Raw genomic sequence first — 7,813 nt, 5'->3', positions numbered from 1 at the left:
ATCGAGGTGCGTCCACATTCATATTCATATCCATGCATGATCGAGTCAAAGAATATCCAATGCTTACCCCTACCCATTTAGAGATAGACACGGGGGCTTGAACCCACATCATTTAGCCTACCTAGCCTAAAGAGGCCCTTGCAGCCAGCCTTAGTATCACATTCACACACTTCACTCACACATCCAAATCCATATCAATCATCCTTCCCTTTAAGAGCCCTTTATCATTAAATCTTGTTTCAACACTGTGCATATTTCAAGACAACATTCATTAGAAGAAACAATTCATTGTTTCATGCATCGCATAATGTGCTGAGCAACATTTTTTAATCATACAAAGCATATCGTGCTTAGCTCCTTGACCTAAGCAACATTCATAATCACTTCATCTGTATACGTGCTTAGCTTCCAGACCTAAGTGACGTTTAAGATCGTTTCTTTACACCATAAATGATGCTTAGCTCCATGACCTAAGTTCATTCATCTATCGTGTCACATGATGTAATTGTCCTTAGCCTCCTGGCCTAAAAACATGCATCATGCATAAACTATTTTCAAGACAAGCAATTCAATCTATACAATTCATTTCATCTTACTCAACGAGGAAGTTCAAAACTTCTTCCCTTTTTCATGTCTTTTCTTGTAAGGAAGTTCAAAAAACTTTTTCAAAATTTTCTCATCGAGGGAAGTTCGAAAACAAAACTTCATTTTTCACGTCTTTCTTTTTCGGGAGGAAGTCGGTACCCTCCACTAGTATCATGACAAAAATGATGGAAAATCTTTGCTTTTGCATTTGTTTCTTGTGTCTGCACACACACACTCAAACTATACACACACAATCACAAGTCATACACATGTCATGTCATGTCAAGTCAAACTTGGTCAAGTCTTTTGCTTTTGCATTTTTAATTGCTTGTGTCAGTGCACACACTCACTCAAGACACACACAATCACAAGTCATACACATGTCATGTCTATGCCAAGTCAAACTTGGTCAAGTCAGTTGGTCAAGTCAATCATAGTCTATAAGAGTCCCCTAGCAAATTTTACTTTGCAGGTCTCAATTACAGCCCACGTCCGGGGACAAGCGGACCATCTACAGCCCACGTCCGGGGACAAGCGGACCATCTACAGCCCACGTCCGGGGACAAGCGGACCATCTATAACCCACGTCCAGGGACAAGCGGACCATCTACAGCCCACGTTCGGGGACAAGCGAACCAATTACAGCCCACATTCGGGGACAATCGAACCACCATCATTTCATGACGCAAGGTTCTCGATACACAGAGACTTGCAATCTCATCATCTGTCGACTTTCCTCAAGCATGGAAAGTATTATCCAGTGGATTTCTTCAAGCATAGAAAACCGTCAAATTCCTTTGTCGGGTTTCCTCAAGCATGGAAAGCATGATCGGTGGATTTCTTCAAGCAAAGAAAAATGCCAAAATCATATGTCGACTTTCCTCAAGCATGGAAAGTGTCATCCGGTAGGTTTCTTCAGGCTTAGAAAGCTACCAAACTCATCTGTCGGCTTTCCTCAAGCATGGAAAGCATTTCAACAAACGTCATCCGGTGGATTCCTTCAAGCATAGAAAAATACCAAACTCATTTGTCACCGATACACTGGTGTCAGATAAGCTATCTATCCCTTTACTCTTTTATCTGTGGAATTAACATTTTCTGCAGGTATCGGCGTATATAGAGTGATTTAGGATCGCAGAACGTCTTAAATCATTCTCCGTTCCTATCGACTACTTTGACTATCGTTTTCGAAACTGACGTTTCTACAAACTCAGTCAAAGTGGGGGCTTATGTAGACACCTAAAAATATCTCCCCTAAACCAAACCCGATGATGAACAACCTTTCACCGCCATTATTGGTCGGGTTGAGTATTTAATTTTTGGAGTGCTTAAATCCATATTTCCATTTAATAAACCAACCCAATTCCTAGCCCATTTCCCCAAACCATAACTTAATTTCCTCTTCGTGCCTTTAAACCCAAAATAATTCATTTCATGTCCTTTAAAATCATTCATTTCGTGTCCTTTTTATAAAAACTTTTGATCCAGTTTATTTTGGTCCATAATCTGGGTCCAATAATTGAATAGTTGGATGGGTTTTGAAAAGATCTTTCCAACGATATATTATAAGCCCAAATCCGAGTTATAACGAATAAGTTATGGCAAAAATATTAAACCGAGCCCAAATAAAACCTAAGCCCACCTTACCTACGACCCAATGATCATGTGGAGGGTCTAAATTATTTAATCCCATTCCTAAACCAATTAGGATTAATTGGAAGCTTCTGTAAGTGTTTAAAAGATCTTAATTAGCCTTTTTGAAAAGATAAGATTAAATAGTTTGAAATTGAATAAAACTCCTTTTTTTGAAAATCCTATTTCTATCCGAATTGAAAGATGTTCAAAGATAGACAGATATTATTTTTGTGCCTCATAGTTTTTATCCAAATTTTATATGGTTGGATAGCCCTTGAAATTATCTTTCCAATGATATATTATAATATCAATTCCGAGCTATAACGGAAAAGATATGAATAAAATGTCAAACTCTATCCAAAACTGACACCGTCTCACTATTTCGGCTATATCTTTTGTTATACAAAATATTTTAATCTGATTCTAATTGGGTTAGAAAGTAGAATTTAAGATCTTTCCAAATATATCTTATTTATCTTATTCCGATTTCTGGATCAAAAGATATGATAAAAACAAAAACCGCAAAAACTGCTGTCTATCGCAAGAGTTTTATCCGATTCGAATTCTTATCTTTTCTTGATTCGACCCCTCTTATTTCTCTATAAATATAGGTCATATTACCCCTTTTTCAAACATCAACAAGCTTGATCATAAAATAATTCTCTTCTCCTTTTTGAGCCTAAACACTAGATTCCCCATTCTTTCACTATTTCTTCCTTTAAGCACTCCAAGGAGTCCATACAATATCTGAAGTTCTATACTTTAACCAAGGCGTGATAGGTAGAATTAACTGAGGGTTTGGACCAAATTAACTCTAATTTTAATTTAATTTAATTTCTATTTGATTTATATTTTTATTGAAGTTACTAACAGTTTATTCATGATGTAGCAATTTCAAGGAAATGCGGAAAGTGAGTAATTAATCACTTAATTACTCTTATTTTTATTCTTGTTGCTAGTATCATGATTAGGTTTATTATTTAATTTGACTAACAATTTATTGTTAAATTGCTTCCAATATTAATGTTTATTTTATTATATTTTTTATGATCACCATATTGTATGTTTAAAGGGAATATGTAATTGAAAATCACGCCTAATAAGATAATTTGGACGACCGGTTTAGGATCCTTTTTTATCTTGTTATTTAATTTAAGTGATCACAAATATTTTAGACTTATATGTTGCATTATTACTCAACCAATTTATCTTAATAATAGATTGGAGCAAATTGAATATTTTGTTTGTATGCCTTTGAGATCGCAGGAATCAGTTTCCACTATAAGAATCGAGTGGAGGCCAATACGGGCGAATGTGACTCCATGACTCACTTCGTACCATCATCCCCGATCCTCCTTTTGTGGTTCCGAACCATATGGAGTTAGTAATCTCATGGATTATGAATGGGGTGTAACCTTCACGGGTCAATCGTTGTTGCCTATCGTTGTCCCTTATCGTGGTTGCCTTTTAATGGTCCGTGAACGGTTTACAAGTTCCTTATAAAACTTGTTGGCGGCTCCCTACTTTCCTTGTCCTTAATTGTAATATGTCAATTCCCACTTCCTATGAGTGCCAAGCATATTCACCACATGCTTTTAACGTAGGCGCACTTCGAGCAACGCCTACAATTTGGCGACTCCACTAGGGCACGATTACAAAAAATTTTCAATTACAATTTGGCAACTCTACAGGATCTAATACTTGTTAAGGTTTGTGCTTGCAACATCAATTCCCAAATTGTATTTGTTTCAACAAGGCAAGAACTCATCCCGTTCCTTATCCAAGTACTTTTGATGTTCTTGGCCATAATCTAACGATCTATTACAAAGATTCAGGTTGATTGGTACTACATACATACTTCACATGCTCTAAGCAAGTAAGTCGTGCGACGATTCCATATCATAGCATACATGATGGATTAAGTTGCAGAGTAATTCTCAATCTTATTCCATCCATGTGACATTTCAGCTCAGTAAGTTTCACTGAGTCTTGCTTAAATTGTTTGCTATGTGATACGGTTGAAAGTCTCTTACTAGAGTGTTTCTTGTTTAACTTGGTATTTAGCCTAGCTTATACCTAGTTCAAACTTTTACTTAGCTTTATATATATGGGTCGAAAGGCTTTCAAGGTCCTTCATGTTCTACATGGTAAAATTCTTTACTCATTTAAACATTTTAATTAAGGCTATATATATATATCATAGAACTTAATTCCCAATATGTACTAAGTATTGTTTTTTTCTTGATCCATTGTCGAAAATAATTTCAAATCTAAGCATTTAGCATTTGATAGTTATTTCACAATTGAGTTCAATTCGAAAACTTTTTGTTGGACCTTTATATAATTTACTTTTTCTCCCATTAAACTTCTTATTCATAAGAATTTCTATGTTTCTCCATTAGTTTATCCTATTATTAACTTTATGAGAAAACATGTTCAATTCCTATATGCAATGCTTCCTTAAATCCCATAATGGATTCCTTAAGCTTGCTTTCAAATCTAGCATTTATTTAGATTTTCAAAACCCTTAGACTATTTTCATAGTCACTTCCAAAATTCTATTTTAGGAACGCGGTTTAATTTTGGTATCTATTTTTTCATATTTCATATGTGGAATTTTGCTAGAATGATAACGAAAAGACTTTAGCATTCCGATTGGTGAATAGGTTTTTATTAAAATCAACTCCGTGAATTTAATTGTATCCTTTTCAACCAATCTAGCTATGTATACATATACATTTCTACATTTGTTTGTTTTCTCCTTGAAAACTTATTCGCAATCGATGAGTCTTTTACCCTTTATGCAAATTAATCAAGTTTTAAACACATGATTTTCAAAAATGGAGTCTATTTTGGATTTTTATGGCCTCTAACCATTATTCGGAATTTGGATTTGTCGTAGCTATTTTACAAGAAATTATTCCCTTACTATCTAATAGTAAATAGTATGCTTGTAGGCTTAGGTTTATTTCTAACTTAATAGAAAATTTATAGAATTCATTCTAAGCCTTTGGTGAATTATATACCTATACGGGGTTATTGCATCAAACACTGAGTTTTAAGGCACTTCCAAAGCCCTTTCATTTTCTTGATCTTAGTCCAACTTTTCAAAAGTTTTGTGAGAAATGAGTTCTCTTTTAAGACACTTGTAAAGTCCTTTTGATTATTCTTGATCAAGTATTCTCACGAAGCCCTTTTAAGGTCCTCCGAGATTCTCAGTTCTAGTTTGTTGCTTAGCTCGATTGTCATCGAGTTCATTTTCCTCCCACTTGTCGTATTGGAAATGTGTTACTTTCCAGAAAGACACCACTTAGAGCAACAAACACTATGTTCTCAATTAGGTTGTGGAGGTAATGCTCGTGGTCTCACTTGAATGCTTACAAAGAGACAAGTATATTGTCTTTGGGTAAAAGTTCGTTGTAAAACAAACAATTAGCTCCCACTTGAGCTATCTTTGCCTTTAATGAGCCATTAAGCTCCCATTTAACCACCTAGCTCTTACTAAGCTGGTGAGCTCCCACTGAGCCAGTGAACTCCCACTGTGGCTAAGAGTTTTAGACATATACTTGAAAAGACATTTAGAAGTTAATTCTATCCATATATGAATATGACGTCCTTTATTAGCTTTGACATTTTGTTTAGTGTAACATTAGTCCTTCGTGCAATTCTTAAGAACTTTATAGGAAGGGATGTGATCCATCATTGTTCGAGTCATTTTAAATGGACGCGAGGTCTCCGTGAAGACACACTATGTTCTTTGTGGAGTTATTTATGAAAATTTCAATTTCATAAATTTGTGATGGTCACGCTTGGCTCAAGCAAACATCGCTCGATCTAATCTAGACGTTTTGATATCTTGCCAAGTCGATTCTGTACTTCATTGAACTCTTGAACTATTCAAGGTCATGTTTGTTAACATTTGATGAATATAGCCATATTCTTTAAAATTCTTTGTGAAACTTTGAAGTAAATTAATCCTCTTTAGCTTTCGGAGTCAATTGTCTATACCAAGAACAATAGCTCTTTACTTTGTCGGTTTCAACAAGTAAGACTTGCTTGGCTTAGAACGATTCCAGATCGATCAACTATCAAGAGCCTATCTAATAGAGCCTTGAGTACGTTCTTGTCGATGTAACATTACTAAAGATGTTCGGAACGCAAATCATGCCCATAAATTTGAGCTTTTGCCAGTTTATCATGTTAAGAAAATATTTGTTTATAATCAAGCATTCTTGACTTATGGTTAAAACAACCATGCTATTTAAATAAATTTGCAACTATTTCTCATTGCTTTAAATGTGAGTCTTTCCGTGTGTAAACAGATCAATTGCTGATTATGGAACACAATTACCATTTATTTGTTCCAGCCTTAGCTTAAAGGTCTCTCAACAAAGCATACGACCTTACAATTGATGTAGTACCACTTGCTTAATTCTAAGCTTGTAAGTCGATAACTTAGCTTATCTTCAATAGTTTGAGGTCACTTTCAAAGTGGAACACTCAAGCAGTATCCGATACTTTGTGAAGATAATGAGTTGCTAAGTTAACTTCAATAACATAAATTCTTTAGTAAAATGGAATCTCATTCCTTTTCTTTTTTCCTCGTTTCCTATATTTCTTATCATACTTTATCTCATAATATTTAAGAACAATTTCTTTAAAAGTACGTCTTTGACTTTTATACTTTGTTAGGCATAATTAAGCATCTAATGCGCCGTAAAATAAAGTTCCATCTTTTCCTTTAATTCACGCTTGAATTACTACATCAATGACTCCTACTCATCAATGTATTAAGCAAAAAGATATGTTGGGTTTCAATATTGACAATTTAAGTTTGCAACTCAATACTTCATGATTTATCAAAACTACCTAGTATTTTGAATACATGATGTCCAATTGTCCTTTTGGACTTTGTTTATAAAAGGCATTTATGAGAATTGTATTTTAGAAATGCTTTACTTTTCTTTGAGAACCATTCTCAATGATTTGCTTTACTAATCATGGAAAACAATACAGTTTGATTTGGAATTCTACAAATATAAGTGCAAAGTATAACCATTTATCAAGTAAATAACATAATAAGTTTGAAAATTAAAAGGTATTCATGCAAATTTTCAATCTTATTAAACGTCTTATCCACGCATTAAATTTATCCCCATATGGCGAGAATAAGTCGACTCCAAGATCCAAAGAAACAAATAGTGTGGTTAAGCATGCTTTGGCTTGTCTTAACACTCAATCTCCTAAGGTAAGCAACGCTTTGCTAATTGCTCCAAGCCACTCTTGGTTGAATAAATCATCGCATCTAATGCTCTCTCAACAGTTTATTCTCTTTGCCACGACATGTTAGGACCTCATCACTCATATCGTTGGGTACAACCAAAACCAACTTGTATGTGATGTCTTGCTTTGGCAAACCCATCCACATACCTTACGTATCCTAGGGAATAATACTGATGCCTCGCTTTGGCGTAGCCCATCAATACTCTCAATAGGTCGATAAGTGTTGTTTTGGAATGACAATTTCACCCAATATTTAGGGACCTAGGGTTTCTATGTTGGTTGATTTAAGTGAACTTAATTAATCATCACA

The sequence above is a fragment of the Chenopodium album genome, chromosome 4, assembly GCF_948465745.1.
Source record: "Chenopodium album chromosome 4, dcCheAlbu1.1, whole genome shotgun sequence".
In the NCBI taxonomy this organism is placed as follows: domain Eukaryota; kingdom Viridiplantae; phylum Streptophyta; class Magnoliopsida; order Caryophyllales; family Amaranthaceae; genus Chenopodium; species Chenopodium album.
The sequence above is the reverse complement of the archived record's forward strand: the minus strand, read 5'-3'. Positions refer to the sequence as shown.